The following is a 19,949-nucleotide window of genomic DNA, read 5'->3' as shown; positions in this document are numbered from 1 at the left end:
TCTTGCATCATTCTTTCTTTGCTCAATTTTTCTTCTACCACTCATCTCTTTATTGATTACTTCTAGAATATATTGTTGGGTTTGTGTCAAATTTGCAGTTTTGTTTTTGTTGTTGTTGTTGAGGCTTTGCTTATATCTGTTTTCATGTTGTTGTCTTTTCTGAGTTTGTGTCTTGATCTTTCCCTGCCCCTATTGTAGTTTTTCATGGTCATGTTCTTTTTTTGTTCTTGTTGTTTGCTAATTTTTCTAGTGTATTTCTTGAGTTTAAACTTTATGTTAAAATTGAGCTCTGATCACCTGGGTGGGGAAGCAACATGCTTCAGGCTTTTTCTTCCTGTTTTTGGAGCTAATTCTGGGGGTCACCAGCTTTTCAGTGTTTCCAAGGTCATGTTATCCTGGGAGAGATGTGGTCACTGCTCTGGTCTTTAGGAGGACCCCTGCTCCTTGTAGCCACAAGTGCTAGTGCTTCTCTTTGCTTTGAAACTGTGACCAGGGGCCCTGCTCCCTATTGACTGAACAAAAGCACTGTGAGCCAGAACTTGTATAGGCAATAGAGTTGCCTCTGGGTCCTCTGTGTCAGCCAGGGTCCCCTTTAATCCCTTTCTGATCAAATGTCCAATTCCTTTACTGTCCCTGGGCTGAGAACAGCTGAAACTGCTGCTATTGCTGCTGTAGCCACCTCCAAGGCCCACTGCTGTTTTTTGCCATACTGTCTATTCTCAGCTGGTTTTCACCTCAGTGTCACAAATACCTCTTACTGATGTTCTAAATTGTCTAGGGCTGGAATTATGCCTCACTCTGATCTTTTGCTGGCTATGCAGCTCCAGAATTCTATTTGACTTGTTATTTTAAAGTTGTTTGGATGAGAATGTTAGAAGAATTTTGATGGATTGCTACCTCTACTCTGCCATCTTGGTTCTGCCTCAGCTATGTCTTTTAAAACATTTCATTCATGGAGTGTTAGGTGAAATCCAGCAGACTGCCTCAAAACAAATTCAAATTTTATAGGGTTAAACAGATTATTTCCAGATCCTGCCCACTTAATGTTTCACCTCATATTCTGCCACATTGCAACTTTCTGTTTCTTTTTGTGTAGTGTTCATGGTCTGTCCTGATATCTAATGAGCTCAGAAAACATGAGCCCTAGAATGATGTAAAGGTACTGAGAGCAAAGACTGTTCATTTTTTATTTTTCTATCTTTCTGTGCTTAATAAATCATTTGTTACATGGTGGGTAGTTAATGCTTATTAATTGATTAGGTCTCATTCTAACCTTTGATATTTTATATGATGATATATCATATAAATAATGTTTATAACTTAGTACTTCTGAATGTCTAATTTAAAGACCTGAATGAGGCAAAAATTATATACCAGGCCTTTGTTTGACAAAGACAATAATACATTATTACAGAAGATAATCAATAAAGAAGAATTTCTTAATCATTTTATACCAGGCACTGCTGTGCTAGGTACTGGGAACATACAAAGGAAAAAAAAATGAAATAATCCCTATCCTCTAGTTTATATTCCAACTGGAGAGAATCAAGGAATTAATGAATGACCTCTCTTAGAAATTTTATGGAAAGAAAGAATGAGTTGCACCTATGATCTCTGCCATAATGACCTGACATCTTTGCTCAGTGTGTAAATACTGGAGGGAATTCACATACAGCAGGTGTAGCTTTAATTAACCAAAAATGAAAATTCCTTGTCATGAAGTAAAGGAAATTCCCTTCCCGGATTTTTTGCAGGTTCTTTTTTTCCTCCAAAGTGGTTAATTTTTTGGCTTTGATTATTCGTTCAGAAACCTGAGAGTACCTGCGGAAATTTATCCAGATTATTAATATTCAGTATCTTTCTTTAGAGAAGATGCCCTCTCATACTCGAACTTTAAATGTTACTTGCTATTCAGGAAGATGGGTTTTTGCAGAGAAGCTATAGCTAGAAGGAAATTTTGGTGAGTCTGCTAGGAAATCAGTCTGTGCTTCATGGCTCTTAGGGATTGCCTAATGATCTGAACCTATTCTGAGCATGTAAAGCCCAGAGGTTCAATTCTATTTGGGCTATTGAGTTATGTATAAATTTGGGCACAGCCATGAAGTTCTATTTATTTTACTTTTATACTATTGATAAGATCACAAATAGGTATTTGAAATTTTTTTTAAAAAAATAATTTTTATGGCCATTTTCTGAGATCAGTATAGATCCAACCCAATAGTTTATGCTGTGTACACCCATTGATTTAGTAGGACAATGATTATCGATTCCCAGAGCAATTACCCTGACATATTATTAGATTCTGAACCATTTATTGTATCTGTTGTTTAATTGATAAATAAGGAAAGTATAGATATAATGATATTTCCATTTATAGGTTATTTGTAATCGGATTTGAAGCATCTTTTATACATTTGGAAACCTGGAAAAAATATTTTAAAGCTTCTGAGCAGACAAGACAGTTGTTATACAATACTGACATTCACTCAGAGTTGTTGTTGTTGCTGCTGTTGTTCTTCTTCTCCTTCTCCTCCTTCTCCTTCTCTTTTTTTTTAAACAGGCAATTCTTGGAAGTTAATATGACTGTTTTCTATCAGAAATTGGGCAGCCATTCCCTTCAAGGTGGTGCTGTGAATGGAGCCATAGATCTTTTTCTCTCGGCTAGGTCCTTCTCTCCTTGGCAGCAGGGACATTTCCTGGTCACTGGAAATGCTTCTGCCTGGCTGCTTTGGCTTACATGAGTGTGTTGGTGTCTATGTCTATGGCTATGCCAGAAGCTGGCATGGAAGCCTCCAGAGGCAGCAAAGGAACCTATGGAGTTGGCCTACAACATGGGATTCACCAGTTTTGTAAAGAAAGTCAGGACTTTGGCTTTGAAGCAATGTTTGCGCAAACCAAAAGAACTGCTGTGGAGAGAAGTAGAAAAGATTTTGAAGCCAGAAAGAGATAGAATTAAGAAAGTAGCATGAAAATAATGAATCAATGCCTTCAGGCTCAAGTTTGACCAAATATCTTTTTATATTAGCTTCCAGTGACACAGAGAGTGGGGAAATGAAGGTAGCTTTGATGAAGAATTAATTGGGCCTCTTTTTTACATAACATCACCCAACTATATCTGAAGATACAGATGAACTCATAGGTCCCCCATTCCTACCTGAATACCTGGACAGTGATGATGATGATGATGATGATGAAGATGAAATACAAGATGGAATTAACCCAATGAAAAAACTTTTTGATTAACATGATCATGAAGTTACTCTGTAGCATGTCAGCAAAACAATTTCTGCCTTAGGTCCTATCCCTTTAGGTATCATTGGCAACAGGAAGATTTGTTTATGATGTTAAATTTTGGGATTTTGCAGGGATGGATGATTTCCTTCAAGTTTTCCAATCTCTTCAACCCTGTGATTGTCACAAAATTAAGCGGCTACAGTACAGCAGCTCAGGAGATGTGATTCTTCTGGTGTTTAGAAACTCTCAGGTCAAAATGATGGAATGTGTGAAAGGAGACCAGTATATTGTGGACATGGTCAACACCAAGGGTCACACAACAGTGCTTAATACTGGATGCTGGCTTGTCAAATAAAGGAAGAATTTTTGACTTGTTCAAATGATGTAACTGTGGAAACCTGTGATGTGGACAAGGATAAAAAGCACAAAAGCATGTTTGAACCTAAAACAGTTCAAGGGAAAGAAAAAAAAAGTAATATGGTAGAGATGGGAAGCTCATTGCAGCAGACTGCCAGGATGAAAGCATCCAGATGTAGTTTAGAAATATGAGTGTTTGTAACAAATTCTGCTGCAGGCAAGCCCATGATTCTGTCACAAATACTTCTTGTGTGACATTTTCTTATAATGATACTGTCCTTGCCACTCAGGGATGGGACAACACTTGAAAACTATAGGATATCCAACAGTTCAAGAAGCCACTTCTTTTCAGCTTCCAGTCTTCCTACTTTTTCCTCAATGACTGCTACTTCAGTACAGATGATAAGCTTTTGGTCACTGGAACATTTGTTAAGAAAGGAGGTGGCAGAGGCAGGCTTGATTTTTTTTTTTTTTTGAGTGCCAGACATTCAGTAAAGATTATGAAATCGATGTCACCAATGCAAATGAGGTATGCTGCCTTTAGCTTCCCAAGTTAAACCAGATCATGGTTGGAACAAGAAATGGATTGGCTAAATGTATTGTGATCCCAACAAGAGGCAGAGGGGAGCAAAATTATGTGTAGTTTTAACTTCTATTTTAGCGAGTGAAAGAATACAGAAGATGACACTTTAACCCAAGACTACATCATAACTCCTTATGCACTGCCAATGTTCCATGAGCCATGTCAGGAGACAGTTGGAGAGGGATAGATTAAATCTTCTGAAGCTTCATGAACCTAAACCTCTCTGTGGCAGGCACAGGTTGTGGTGTAGAGTTGTAACTCATGGAGGAACCTTGTCATCATACATATTGAAAAATATAGGGCCCACAGACTGAGGGGGAATTGAGTGGCTGATCAGAGAGGGATTGCAGGAATCTCTTTGCAGGTGCCGAGGCATGATTCTCTTGCTTTGTCTGTGCTTGGATTTGGGTCACAGTTTTGGGTAGTGGTCCTGGTACAAAGAGGAGCACTGGCATGGTAGAGCTTGTAGTGGTGGTGAAGAAGGAATCCTCCTCATAGTTGCAAGGCAGAAAAGGGTGTTTGTGGTCACTTATAGACCAGATCACAGGCCAGGAAAGGAGTAAACATCTCATTTTTGATCATACAACTTTGGAAGAACTGAAAATTTTCAGGTCCCTAGAAGTATCTCTGAAAACAGCTACACAAAATCCCCAAAGCTTGGAAAAGTACATTCTTCACACTGGAAGCAGACCCCTACCTTAACAAAGAGTTTAAAACTCAAATAATTGGTTGAGAACATGAGCAAACTGTGTAAAAAAGATCAGATAGAATCTTTCTTTGGTGACAAAGAAGATCAAAATATACAACCAGAAGAAGACAACAAAGTCAAAACACCTACATCCAAAGCCTCCAAGAAAGATAAGAATCATTCCCAAGCCATGGAAGAGCTGAAAAAGTATTTTGAGAAGCAAGTAAGAGAAGTAGAGGAAAAACTGGGAAGAGATATGAGAATGATGTAAGACAATCATGAAAAACAAGTCAAAGGAGACCAAAAAAAATACTGAAAAAAATAATACCTTAAAAATAGCCTAACCCAAATGGCAAAAGCAGTCCAAAGAGTCAAATGAGGAGAAGAATGTCTTCAAATTCATAATTGATCAAATGGAAAAGGAAGCCCAAAAGCTCACTGACGAAAATACTTCCTTAAAAATTAGAATGGAGTAAACAGAAGCTAATGACTTTATGAGAAATCAAGAAATTGTAAAACAAAATCAAAAGAATTAAAAAAATAGAAGACAATGTGAAATATCTCATTAAAAAAACCAACTGATCTGGAAAATAGATTCAACAGAGATAATTTAAAAATTATTATACTATCTGAAAGCCATGATCAAAAAAAGAGCCTAGATATCATCTTTCAAGAAATTATCAAGGAAAACTGCCCCGATATTCTAGAACCAGAGGGTAAAATGGAAATAGAAAGAATCCACTGATCACCTCCTGAAAGAGATCCCCAAAGGAAAATGCTTAGGAACATCATAGCCAAATTCCAGAGTTCCCAGGTCAAGGAGAAAATATTGCTAGCAGCCAGAAAGAAACAATTCAAGTGTTTTGGAAACACAATCAGGAGAACACAAGATTTAGCAGCTTCTACATTAAGGGCCTGGAGGACTTGGAATATGATATTCTGGAGGTCAAAGGAGATAGGATTGCAGCCAAGAATCACCTACCTAGTAAAACCGAGTATAATCCTTCAGGGGAAAAAAATGGTCATTCAGTGAAATAGAGGATTTTCAAGCATTCTTGTTGTAAAGACCAGAGATGAATATAAAATTTGACTTTCAAATACAAGGCTCAAGAGAAACATGAAGAGATAAACAGGAAAGAGAAATCATCAGGGGCTTATTAAATTTGAACTGTTTATATTCCTACATGGAATGATGATATTTGTAACTCATGAGACCTTTGTCAGTATTAGGGTAGTTGGAGGGAAAAATTATATATCTAGATAGATAGATAGATAGATGCATAGATAGATAGATGCATAGATAGATAGATAGAGGGAACAGGGTGAGTTGTTGAAGATGAAGGGGTGATATCTGGAGAATAAAATTAAGGAGTGAGAGAGGATTATACTGGGAGACGGAGAAAGGGAGAGGTAGAATGCGGGTAAATTATCTCACATAAAACACACAAGAAAAGGCTTTTACAGTGGAAGAGAAGAAGGGGAAGGTGAGAGTGAATGAGTGAAACTTATTCTCATAGGATTTGGCTTAAGGAGGGAATAATATACATGTTCAATTGGGTGTGGAAATCTATTTTACCCTGCAGGAAAATAGGGGGGAAGCTGATAAGAGAGCAGGGGGATAATAGGGGAGAGGGCAGATTGAGGGAGGGGGTAATCAGAAACAAACACTTCTGAGGAGGGACAGCATCAAAAGAGAGAATAGAATAAATGGGGGGTGGGATAGGATGAAGGGAAATATAGTTAGTTTTCCATAGCATGACTACTATGGAAGTGTTTTTCATGACTACACATATATAAGCTGTATGGAGTTGCTTGCTTGCCTTCTCAATGAGGATGAGTGGCAAGGGAGGAAGGGAGAAAATTTGGAACCCAAAGTTTTAAAAACAAAGTTAAAATTGTTTTCACATGCAACTGGGAAATAAGATATACAGGCAATGAGGCATAGAAATCTATCCTGCCTTACAGGAAAATAGAAGGGGAAGGGGATAAGAGAAGTGCAAGGAAGATGGAAGTGAGAGCAGATTGGGGAAGGGGTATTCAGAATGCATGCCCTCTTGGAGTATGGGGAGGGATGAGATGGGTAGATAATTTGGAACTCAAAATCTTGTGAAAGTGAATATTGAAAACTAAAAATAAATAAATTAATAAAATAGGCATGTAATAAAAAAATTTAAAAAAAAGGAAAATATTGCTCAGGATCAGACTGATGACAGCACCCTGAGAAGCCATTTTATGGCATGTGAAGGAAACTGGGGATAGCCCCTATTTGGTTTCTCCAGCCTATTCCAAGACTCAGCCTAAAACAGTTTTTGTAGAAATAGAATCTGATGACAAAGAAACAAAGAATGAACCAGAGTGGAAGAAACAAAGTTGTAAGAATTCATTCTGAGATTAGGTAGGAGTGGAGAGAGTCATGGTTGATTTTTTCTTTATTCTTTTCAAATAAATAAGCATATTGATTCCTAACACCAACAATCACTGTTTTAAAGTTGTGCTAAATATACGCTCAAATATCTTTTGTTGAATTTACTAATCCAGTGTATTTTAAAGAAGCAAATTCTTAAAAAAAAAAGAAGTGGGACTACAGGACTCTTAAGTTATATACACTGACAGCAGGAAAACAGCAACAATAACTCATAAGGAGAGAAAAAAAATCATAACAAAGCATAGGTAGTTTAAAAACATCAGTCAGGGCAGCTTTATCATAGCAGCTCAGAAAGGCCTTACTGGATGACAGAAACTGATATTCTTAATCATTATTCTGAAATTCTTAGCATGAACTTTCATATACCATTGGTGATGACTCAGCAACATCTGCTGTTTGCTTAGGATATGAGAATGTGGTTCACCTGGGCCACATGACTTTAATTCATTAAAGGCAGCTAGATAATCTCTTACTATTTCCTAACTTACCTTGAATATCAACTGGCTGTTATGTCATTTTATTCTGTAATTTACACTGTAAATAAGTATTAAGCAGTTCTGTCTTTTCTTTGTTGTTAATTATCATCATCCCATCCACCCAACTAAGAGCTTCTATTCTTCCTTTGATTGTTCTTTTTCTCCTGTTAGCTAACCTCCTCTCTTTCCCATGCCACTCTCTTTTGTTGTCCTTGGCTTCCCTTTCCATCATCAGTTCCTCACTCTGTTTTAATAGCATTGTGCCACACTCATATTCTTACATTTTCTATTATTTGGATATTTCTTTAGCTTTTATATTTCTTATTAAAACCTGAATTGGTTGGCAAGTCCCTGTGCAGCCACACTGACTTATTTAGGCATATCACATTTTCCCTCCTCACTGGAGTAGTTTCCTTTTCTGTCACCAGAATTTCATTCTTTAGCTTTCCTCATCCTCCCTGCCTCCCCACACACACTTCAGCTGACTTCTCTTGAAACATGGAATCTTCCCTATCTTTCCTTAGAACTCTTTGAAAAAGCTGCTTTCCCCATATAGTAATCAATCGATATTTATTGTTCCAGGTCCTAGGCCAAGTGCTGGGATTACAAAAAAGAAGCAAAAACGTAGTCCCTTCTTAAGAGATAATTGGGGAGACAACACACAAACAAATATATGCAAAGCAAGCTATATATAAGATAAACAGAAAGTAATCAACAGAGGGAAGGCACTAGAATTAAGAGGGGTTGAGTAAGGCTTCCTGTAAAAGAAGAGACTTTACTTGAGACTGGAAAGAAATCTGGGAGGTCAGTAGGTGATATGTAGGAGGGAGAGTATCCCAGGCATCAGGAATAGCCAGCTATAATGCCTGGAGTTGAGAGATGGAGTGTCTTGTTCATGGGATGGCCTGTAGGCCAGTGTCAGTGGAATGAAGAGTACACATAGGGCGTAAGGTGTGAGAAGACAGGAAAGGCAAGAGAGAGCTAGATTAGGAAGGATTTTGAATGCCAAACAGAGCATTTTGTATTTGTTCCCACCAGCTCTATATCCAGAAGTCATTAGAAAACTCCAATCCCAGGGTAGGCTTAGAGAACAAAGGGTGGCAATGCGGTTTAAAAGTAGCTTCCCCTTTTGCTGACAGAGGGGAAGGGAAACTGTCTACACAAGCTTCATGGAGAAAAGGGAGGCAGTTCCACAGAAGAAGCCTCTAAAGGGGCAAAGATTTAGTATTCCTCATGGGTTTCCTGAAGAGGAAGGAGTCCTGACTGGTGGGCCAGGGGACACAAATTGAGTCATGCTATGAGTTGATATTCAATATGGACTCTGGTACGAGTCTAGATAACATGCAAGAGGGAAATGTTCTCTTAGCTATTTTAATGTGACTGTGATGAGAATGAGAATCAATGCCTATGAAGGAAGTGTCATCATCTGTGCTTTTGTCTTGATTTTCCTGGTGTTGCTCCTGCTTCTCATTGCCTCTTTATGTCAGGAAAGCCACAATGAACTACAAAGATTTGGCATCAGCCCCCTCATGGACAGATTGTTAAAAGATTGGATTCTATCTGTTCTTGCATTTTGGGTCATTCATTCAAAGGCTATTGCATTGTTTGTTGTTTTTTCTTATTGCTTCATTTTGCTTTAGTTTTTCTTTTTCACCTCTGGTGTTTGCTATGTCAGTCTTCTTGCATCCCTGAGGTCAGAATTAACCAGACACAATCCTAAAACCAGTTAAGTAATGGAAGATCTTCTAGGAGATCTTTAGGACCTTGCCACCAAAAGGTTGGGTGTGGTCAGAGAGGGTATGGTAAGGTCCAGTCCCACACAGGTTAGACTACTTTTTCCTTAAAAGGTACTGAAATTATTCTCAGTATTTAATAGCTCAGTGGACTGATGAGCTATTGGTATAGTTTACTGTTTGCCTGAGTACCAAAATGACTAGACATGAGGGGCTAGAGCTCATCCTTCAGGTTTCTGACCATAGGCCATCCAGTAAAGGAAAGATTTGCTTATCTGAATCAAGGCTATATTCTGGGTGAATGCACTTTCCCTGATAGGTTGAAATAAACACTCTTTTGGTGAGATGGACTATGGGTGTCTTATTTTTGTTCCAATTCTGATCTTGAGGTACCTGACTGATCTGTCCAGAACTGGCCTGATGCTTCCCATCTCTCAGTTCAATTCAAAAAGCATTACAATACCTTGATTAATAAATTAACCTTAAAAGATACAAAGAAAACAAATAATTTTTTTTTTTTGCCAAGCAGACTTCATAGTCTACTGGAAGTTTCATACAAACAAAAAACAAAATAAACAATAATTTGAGGAAGAAAAGAGGACCAGCAACTAGGGGGAATAGCCAAGGCTTTCCATAGAGTTTGGCACCTGAATTGACCCTTGAAGGAAACTAAGAAATATGTGAAAGCCATTCAAAGCCAAATTTAAATGTCAACTCTGATGTTTTAATAAACTGAATTGATGGTGAACTGAATAATTCACATTAAGCATTAAGATTTAAAGAGGGATTTCCCTGAAAACAATACAGTGAGGTAGGAAATGGAAGTGTTATTATCCTGATGTTTCAAATAAGTAAATTGAGATTCTGAGACATTAAGAATCTTGATTTTCCCATGTACACTCAGTTACTAAGTGCTATAGTTGGAATGCAAAAACAGAGATGTCTATTGTCTTCCCAGGTCATGTATCAAGAGTGTGATGGAGAAACTCCTAAGAGTTGTAAATGAGATGACTATGACTCCCTAATTGTGATTCACATGAGCACAAATGGTACTGTCAGAAGAAATATAGAAAGTATTGTTAAAGATTAGGAAATCTTGGGTAAAATATTTTCATTGTGTCCCACTGGAGTTCAGGAAATAAGGGCATATTTAGGAAGTTAATAACGGATTGAGATGATGTTATCTAAAAACAGGATTTGAATTTCTGATCCCTGGATTAAAATACAGAAATGAGAAACTCTTGGGCAAGTGTGGAGTATACCTAATAAGGTTTAGTTAGAGTATGTTTGTCTGCTATGCTAAAAATCTAAGCAAAAAGGCTTTAAACTGGTAAGAAAGGAGAAGGGAGAAAACTGTCTATGCTTATGTACCAATCTAGAAAGTTGAGAGTATCTACAAAGTAGGAAGATATATAATAACTGAATAAGAAGTATACATAGAAGACAAAATACAGGAAATAATCCCATAATAAAACCCATGGTACAAGATGTCAATACATAAAGGCAATAGCATGGCTAACAAGTAATATGTAGAGATCTTAATGCAAGGAAGCAAATTTAACCTAATAGTTACCACTGTGATTTTGTGGTATAAGATCCATACTTGGAATATCACTCTCTAAGGTTATAGCTTATTTAGAAGAAATGGGATATGTATATGTACACACATGCACACACACACACACACACACACACACATGGAGACAGAGAGACAGAGAGAGAGAGAAAAGTACAGCATTGTATGCTAAGAAGATAGACTTATGTAGGGAAATCCAGGAGCCAGAAGGGACATGCATGATGGAGATTATTTAGGTGAAGATCAGTTGAACACAAACAAGTGACATTGCTCTCAGACTGTACTATAGACCACTTGGACAGAAAGAGGAAATACATGACGAGTTTGGGAAATGGATCTCAAGTCTGACACAGAGGTGTGATATGATAGGGAGATATAGAGCACTTCAGTTATCTGGACATCTCTTGGAGATTGCTTTCTGTCACAAGCAGAGTAGTTAATGATTTTTATTTGTTAAAATGATCATTTCCTGTTTGAAAGGATAGAAGTAATGAATTCCAGGCATGGGGGAATGGATAGGAATGGAAGACAGAGTGCAATTTATGAAGAAAAATAAGAAGCTCAGTTTATCTGCACTATAGAATGCATTATGGGGTTAAAGTATAATGAGGAAGGAAATTTAGGTCCAGCTCAAGTTATGAAGGGGATTGATCATCTCGTACCTTTGTTTTCTCAGCTGAATTAAGATTGTATTCTAGAGGTATATATTTGATCTCTGAGGGAGTCAGAGTTAATTGAGTAGGGGACTGACAATAAGACCAGTATTTTAGGAAAATGGCCACTGCATGGAGGTTGGGTTGTAGTGAGGAGAGACTTAAGAGTAATCAGGAGACTATTGGAATAGATGAAGGAAGAGGTGATGAGGGTCTAAAACTGGGCATGGGATATGAACTAGGGAATAAAAATGAAAGGTACTGTGGAGGTGGAAATGACAATTTTTGGCAACTGATTGGCTGTGAAAGATGAGTAAGAGTGAGAAACTGAGGATGAATTTAAGGTTGCAAACATGACTGACTCAAAGAATGGTAGCACTCTCAAATAGAGGAAATGAATGTTCCATCTTAGTTTATGACGGGGGGAAGAAATTAGAAAATAGTTGATTGCAGATCTTGGATTCTAGAAGAGTTGACTTCAAAGGTTTTAGGGGTAGGAAAAATAGGATCCCATGCCACAAAGTTCTACAGAAAATCAGAAGTGGAGTGGGAAACACTAAAAGATCAAATTCTGAAGATAAAGAAAAGCAATTCCATTGAGGAGGAAAAAAAGAAAGTTGTATAAAGAGACTGAAGTAGATGTATAAGAAGTCTTACTAATCACCGGAGATTTTAAAAAGGCATGTTCAGAAGTTAGAAGTAAAGATGAATACAGTGAAATAACCAATACAAAAAGCATGACATGATTCCATTAGAATAGTCTAAATACTGAAGTTCAGAATGAGTGGAGTCTGGTGAGAAAGTCTGAGGACAGCAAAAAGCATACTAATTTTTAAGAAAAAGTTGTATTAGGGAAAAGTGGAAGGCTAGGGTGGATAGGCTGAGAAAAAAAATGTGCAAATTAACATGTGCACCTAGCTGCCCTTTGTTACTCTAAGTTATAAGCCCCAGCAGGACTGCAGGCAGATTGCTTCCTGTGTGGGATGTGAAGACCCTTACCAATAAATTCTGGAGACTCAGATGTAGCAAAGGGAAAAATTTCTTTATTAGCTTTCTTGAGAAAGGTCACCCTCTGTCTGCCTAAAATGGCTCTGGTGGAAGAGTGCAAGTGTGTGCTCAGCAAAGAAAGATTATATACACCCCTAACTGCAACTCCCCCTGGCTAACTCCCTTCCTCTCGGCTCATTGGTGCAAGCCTTGAGGGCACAGTCTATTCATGGAAATCTACCCAGCAACAGAGAACAAAAACAGTTTCACAGATTTGCCTGGAGACAAGGAAAGGCGGGAAGTTTTGCAAGAGCAAGCAGTTCAGGTTGGGGGTAGGGCAATTATTTTTGCTTGCTTAAAAACAGAGTCTGAACAGGGGAGGGTTTTGAAAGCAATATAAGGACTATTAACAAGAACTATTGACCCTTTGAGGAGGCTGCACTTCTGAGAGATCATCTCTCGCACTCCCTGTCCTGTATGTTTTCTGCACTCTCTTTTAATTGCATTTTTGCGGTTTCAGACATTTTTCAACAGTCACTTTGAAAAAGTCACTGGCAGTGATCTTTGAAAAATAATAGAGAGCATGAGATATACCCTTGTAATTGGAGAAGGTCAAATGTCCTGATTTTCAGAAAAGTGAAGAGCCCATGAACTATAGGCCAGTGAGCTTGACTTTGATTCCTGGCAAAAATTCTAGAACATAATATGTAAATACATAATGCAAATTATTAAAGAGATAATTAGTGAAAAATCTAGGAAAGAATGTGATCACAATGAGCCAATATGATTTCATTAAGAACAGGTCATAAAAGACTAACTGCATTTCCTTTTTTTATAGTTACTAGAGTTAGATCAGAGAAATGTTAAGATATAGTTTATGTAGATTTAAGGAAAACATTTGGACAAGTCTCATTCTATTTTTGAGGACTAGAGGTAGAGATGGGGGCTAAACAATAGGGAAGTTAGGAGGCTTTCAAACTGGTGGAGTGTCTGGATCCCAAAAGTGGCCATCACTAGTTCTACATTATGTTGGAAGGAGTTTGCTAGTAGAGGGACTCAGGAATCTATGTTGCCTGATATGATTTATCAAAGATGTAGATTAAGATATATGTGGCATTATTATTAAATCTGAAGATAACAGAAAGGATGGAAAACTTATATTTTGGATGATAAAATCAAACCATAAAAGACCTTCACAGAGTAGAATTCTGGACTGAATTAAATTAGATGAAATGTAATCTGGATAAATGCAAAATAGTAATCTTGAATTAAAAAAATCAACCATGTGGTTTTAAAATCAGGGAAGCATGATAACAGTTTGGAAAACAGCTGGAAGTTCTCATGTATTATAAACCAAGTATGATACAAAAGTCAGTTATGACTGGCAAAATGACTTGCTGATTTGAAGTTTCACTATGAGAGCTATAGTATCTAGGTCTAGGAAAGTGTTTGTCAAATTGTACTTGGACCTGGTCATACCACATCTAGAGTGTCTTGTTCAATTTTAGGTGTCTCTTTTTATAAAGGATATCAATGAGTCAAATTTTGGGGGGATTGTGTCCAGGACAGTCAAGAGGCTTGTGTCATGCCCTATGAGAATGAGTTGAGGGAAGTGGGAATGTTTCCATTTTAAAGGGTAATTTTCAAGTGTAGTCATATGGAAAAAGGGTTAGACATTTTATTTTGTCTCAGAGGTCAGAACTAAGAGAAAAGAATTAGAGCATCAGAGAGACAACATGCAAATAACTACATATATGTGAGATAAATACAGTCAAAAGGGAATGTTATCTCAGAGAAAAGGGACTAGTATCTGGGGGACCTGGAAAAGTGAATTTGAGCTGAATCTTGAAATCAGGGAAGTTAGGGGTCAGAGGTGAGAATGGTGAACATTCCAGTTGTGGAAGACAACAAATATCAAATAAAAACACATAGAACTGGGAGATTGATTGTCATATATAAGGAACAGTGAGTAGGTCCTTGTGGTGAATTGTAATGTAAGTAGAAGTGATTACACTGCAAGAAGACTGGAAAGGTAGGAAGGGACCAGGTTGTGAAGGAATTTAAAAGCCAGATAGACCACTTTATATTTAATCCTTCGGTTATTAGGGAGCCAGTGGAGTTTAATCAGGGAGAGTGCATGTATGTATGTATGTATGTATGTATGTATGTATATTTGTATGTGTGTGAGAGAGAAATGCACACAGAGACACACAGAAAGAGAAACAGAGAAAGACAGAGACAGAGACAGAAAGGCATGGCCATATATATACTTTAGGAAAATAAATTTTGGCAGCTGAGTGGAATAGAGATTGGAATGGAGGGGGACCTGAGCCAGGCTTTGTTTCTATAGCCCAGGTGAGAGATGATGGAGACCTGGTTTAGGGAAGTGAAATAAGCGGGGAGAAAGGGGAATATATGAGAAATACTGTAAGAATAGAAAAAAAATAAGATTTAACAATAGACTGGATATGTGGGTTCAATGAGAGTAAGGAATTGAGGATGAATCATTAGTTGTGAATCTGGTGACTAGAAAAATGATGGTACTCTTGATGGTAATAGAGTAATGTAAAAGAGGTGAAGATTAGGAGAGGAAGAATATAATGAATTCTATTTTGGACGTGTTGAGCTTGAGGTGCCTATGGGAAATCTAGTTTGAGATGTCTAAAAGCCATTTTGTAATATAGAATTGTTGCCTGGGAGAAAGATTAGGTCTAGATATTTAGATTGAGTACTGATCTGTATAGAGATGATAATTGAAACACATGATTGACGATGAGATCACTAAATGAAATAATATAGAGGAAAAATAGAAGTGGACCCAGGACAGAAGCTTAGAGGCTACTCATGGTTAGTGGGGATGATCTGGATAAATATTTAGTAAAAGATAGTGGGCAGTATTCATATATACAGAAGAAGAGCTAAGAGAGAACAGTATCATGAGAATGTAGAAGGAGAGAGTATCAAGGATTAGAGGATGATTGACATGTCAAAGGTTATGGAATGGTGAAGAAAGATGAAGATTGAGCAAAGGCTTTTAGAAATGACAATTAAAGTATCATTGGTAACTTTGGAGAGAACAGGTTCATTTGAATGATGAGGTTGAAAGTCAGAATTCAAATGGTTAACAATTAGATAAGAGGAAAGGAAGTAGAAGCACCTAGTGTAGAAGACTTTTTCAATGAGTTTAGCAAAGAAGGAAAGGAGAAGCATAATACAATTGTTATCAGGGATGGTATTCATGGAAAATTATTTTTTTTAAGAATAGAGGAGACATGAGTGTGCTTGTAGGTAGTGGGGAAGGAGGGAGTAGAGAAGCAGAGACTATAGATTAGAAAGTGGGGATGATTATAAGTAATGCTTCCATAACGTTATTTAATCTGGCTTTTGGAAATGAATAAAAATGTTATCATTGATGTACCTAGTGGACACTCCCTTAGTTTATGATTCTCCTTTGGCTCTTACTTCAATCTCTGAGTGTTAGGCAGACCCAAAGTCTAGAATTTCAGTTCACTTCTTGCCTTATCTTTAGCTGTTAGTGAGTATCATGCAAGGCTACCTTTTCATTCGTCTAGGTGTTTCACTAGTAAAACACATTAAAACAGATTCTGTAGATGTGTTTTCTAGTGCAGTGTGGCTGTACATTTTCCAGGCAGTTGTGACTCTGCTTCCCCACTGGTGTTTAGGGTATATCCTTTATCTATGTTTCTTTCCCTCTCATATCAGCTAACTCTGACATGGGAGGAGTTTCCTTCCAAAGGGCATAAATTGCCTGAGTATCTAGCAGCACCTGAGGAATTAGAGTCAGGAGACTTAAGCTCGACTAACTAGATAGTACTTTTTCTTGTATTTAGCTTCTATCTCTTCTTTTATAATTATTGCCCTAACGTCTTTATTAGTGTGAAAAGCCACAGGTCTAATTTTCCTCTGCTGTGGAGGGCCTTGAAACTTGTGTGTATGGATTCTATGACTGAAACACATTTTTTTTTTTATATGAGGCAAAAGTAATTTAAATATGAGAATGCAGAGGTGGCAATTTAGAGGACAATTTTATTCCAAGTTCAATTATATCAAGACAGTGGTCAACCTATTCTAAAAAGAGTTCAGCCACCTCAGGACTGGAGAAAAACATTGATATTAGCAGAATGGTCCTAACAGTAATAGGACCTTGGCATTGGACACTAGGAATTAGTAAAAAATATAGAGTTGGGTCAAATGGAGCAGGTTGGTGGTGGGCTAAATGGCAAGAATGCAGTGATCTATGTCCTTTGGGATGCATTGTTGCCACTAAGGGGAAGGAAGCATCTTTATGATAGTTAAGAAGCATGACACCCCACCACCCAACTTCCAGAACCCTGAGGCAAAAGTTTTGACAATGGCCTAGTTACAGATCTAATTATCCCACCAAAGTTTCTTCCTCTGTTGTTTCTTTTTACTAGTGATTTTCCAGACCTAACAATGCCATGATCCTGGTAAGCATGCTAGTAGATCTGATGGCATGACCATTAGTAACTTAAAGATGCAGGCTGCTACATTTCTTGGTTTTGCTAAAAAGTCTTTATTTGGCCAAGGTCAGCATTTTTTAAATGTGACCTAGTTTCTGTCAAATCTGCCGCTTTGTTCTGTGGTCATTATCCTGTCTGTGACAGGCATTTGTTGATGACTGCAAAAATAGTGGTTTTGGCTATATATTTGTCTTGCTAAACAAGATTTTTACCCCTTAAGGGCAAGGGCTGTCACTTTTCAATATTCCCCCATCCTGTGATATCTGATAAAATGTTTTCCCCTTAGTGCTAGATGGGTATTGGATTGTTGCAAAAAGTATTTGAGGCTGTAGCATAAGGAACACTGATGTTACAATCAAAAGACCAGGACTGGAGCTCGGGCTCTAATGTCTACTAACTGGCTAGGTCCTGTCACCTATCTAACCCTGACTTTTCTCAACAGTAAACTGGAAGTAAATAAAATGAATACTAACTAGTTCATAGGGTTATTGTGAAGAAAATTTTGTGAATCTTAAATCTCTATGAAAATGTTAGCTGTTCTCATTATTAATGGCTGATAAAAATACTGTATCTACTATGGGCAAGGCAATGTGCTAATTTATTATCTAGTTGGGAAGAAAAAGACAAATATATGAGAAGATATCTAATAATCCAAGGCAGCATGGTAAGTATCAAATGAGTGGTGGGGACTGTAAGTGTAATAACTCAGAGGATGGAGAAATTACTGCACTGAAGGGGTCACAAAAGGCTTAACAGAGGGTTAGTGTTATATGAGTCTGCCAAGCTTGAGTAAAATCATAAACCAAGGTGCAGAGGCCAAAAAGTATAAAGCACATACTGGCATTAGTGCCTGAATTATCCAGGTTGATGTGGATAGAGTGCTGGCTTGAGTTTGAATAATGCCTCTGATATTTAGTATCTGTGTGGCTCTGGGCAAGTCACCTCTCTCAATGTCAAGTTCATCATCTGTAAAATGGGGGTAATAGTAGGACTGAACTTACAAAGGTTATTAACTGGAGCTGTGGGGATCAAAATGCAAATCTTGAAGCACTATTTAAATATTACTTATGATTAAAAGAACTTTTTACATGAAGTGGGACATTCACAGAAAGGAACAATGAGAGTAAAGACTAGTAAGGACACATTAAGGCTACAGTAAAGAGGACCGTGAAGGCCAGGCTGAAAAAATTGGAATTTATACTGTAGGTACTGGAAAGTATCAAAGGGTTTTGCTCAGAGAATTGAAAAATGTTATCTTAGAAATAATTTGTCACTGTTCAGGATAGATTTTAATATGAGAAAGGGGTTAGACTTGAGGCAAGTAGAGGAGTAGAATGATGGGGTCAAAACAACCCTATTTGTCTCTGGTGCCTTGACTAGATGCAAATACTTGTTTTTGGACTGAATAAAACAATCACAATTTTAGCAGGGCTTCTACACCTCCTTGAAAAAATCAAGGCCACTGAATGAGTTTGGACATCTTCAGAATTTTGTATTAAAGGAAGATGTTCTCTTAGAATTGGGGAAAAAGAGATTCTAAGCATGAGGATTTCAAAGGTTAGAGCAAGAATGGAGCAAAAGGAGGACTGAAATTTTGCAGAGAAGAGTGTTGTCCAAGATTGTCCTTGGCTCTATGGTCAATGCAGAGAAGAATATACAAGCTGTATTAAGACATCCTCAACTCCCCTCCTGATGTCTGTTTATTCACCTATAGACATCTGCTTACATTAGCCAATATTTCCATAAAACTGAATTTTGCCTCAACTACAAAGAATCCAAGGGTTAACTAGAGATAGATAAAAATGCAAGATTAGGCAGAAAACCCAATCTTTGCCTAGGTGTATGGAATTTTTCCTAACTATGGCTTAAGAATGATTGTGATTGTGATGGAACTTAGAGCTTTTCATCTAAAACTCACTAAAGCTAAAGAAAAGGAAATCAAGTGTATCTTAAGGGGCAAGAGCCCAAGAGCTGCCAAAGACCTCTGTCTTTGTCCATGACAAGGAGGAACAACTCTAGACTTTGCCTTTTAATGATATGATGAGTTATGTGGAGGAAAGGTGTGACTCAAGTACTTTCTCTTCAGAGAGGAAAATTGCTTGATTCACTCAGTGAAAATCGATACTGGATGAAACAATAGCTGGGATGTTATAGTGAATTTACAGGGTCTGTATCACCTTTGGACAATTAGCATTTCCCTTTCATGCAACACACTCCTCTCTGACACCCTATACATTTATGCTAATAAAGTGTTCTAGAGAAGACAATTTTTATGGATAAATTCCCTTGATTATGAAGCTTTAATGAGAGCTCCTTTGTACTTGGTTGTTAAAAATATTCCGACATCAAAACCTAGAGAACAAATAAAAATTCATACAAAGTAGCTAAATATAAGGGAGTTTGAAAAGGATGGCATTGAGTTGATAGGATCAGGAAAAGTTTTATGTAGAAGGTATTGCATGAATTGTATTGTGAATGAAAAGAGTGATTTATGATGCAGGAGTGAGGAGGAAACACATTCCAGACATGGGGGCAGCCAGTGCAAAGGCATTAATATGGGAAATGGATGGTCTTGTGTGAGGAAGGGAGAGAAGGCTAGATTGGCTATCATTATTTCATAGCATTTGAGTAAAACGTCATTTCCCAAATTGTTTGTGTTCTTGGCTTTCCCAACATTAGACATTGTATGAATTTGCTTTTAAGCCTTTTTCTATCTCTCTTTTTCCTTCCTTCCT

General features: G+C 37.6%; 1 pseudogene; it reads left to right on the top strand.

Annotated features, from left to right (window-relative positions):
- The first annotated feature begins 2,813 nt into the window (after window positions 1–2,813).
- Window positions 2,814–7,251, top strand: LOC110217378 (WD repeat-containing protein 70 pseudogene; annotated as a pseudogene).
- The last annotated feature ends 12,698 nt before the right edge of the window (window positions 7,252–19,949 follow it).

This window comes from Phascolarctos cinereus, unplaced genomic scaffold, assembly GCF_003287225.1.
Source record: "Phascolarctos cinereus isolate Bilbo 61053 unplaced genomic scaffold, phaCin_HiC Scaffold_1;HRSCAF=81, whole genome shotgun sequence".
NCBI classification, from domain to species: domain Eukaryota; kingdom Metazoa; phylum Chordata; class Mammalia; order Diprotodontia; family Phascolarctidae; genus Phascolarctos; species Phascolarctos cinereus.
This window is presented reverse-complemented; position numbering and strand designations above follow the sequence as displayed.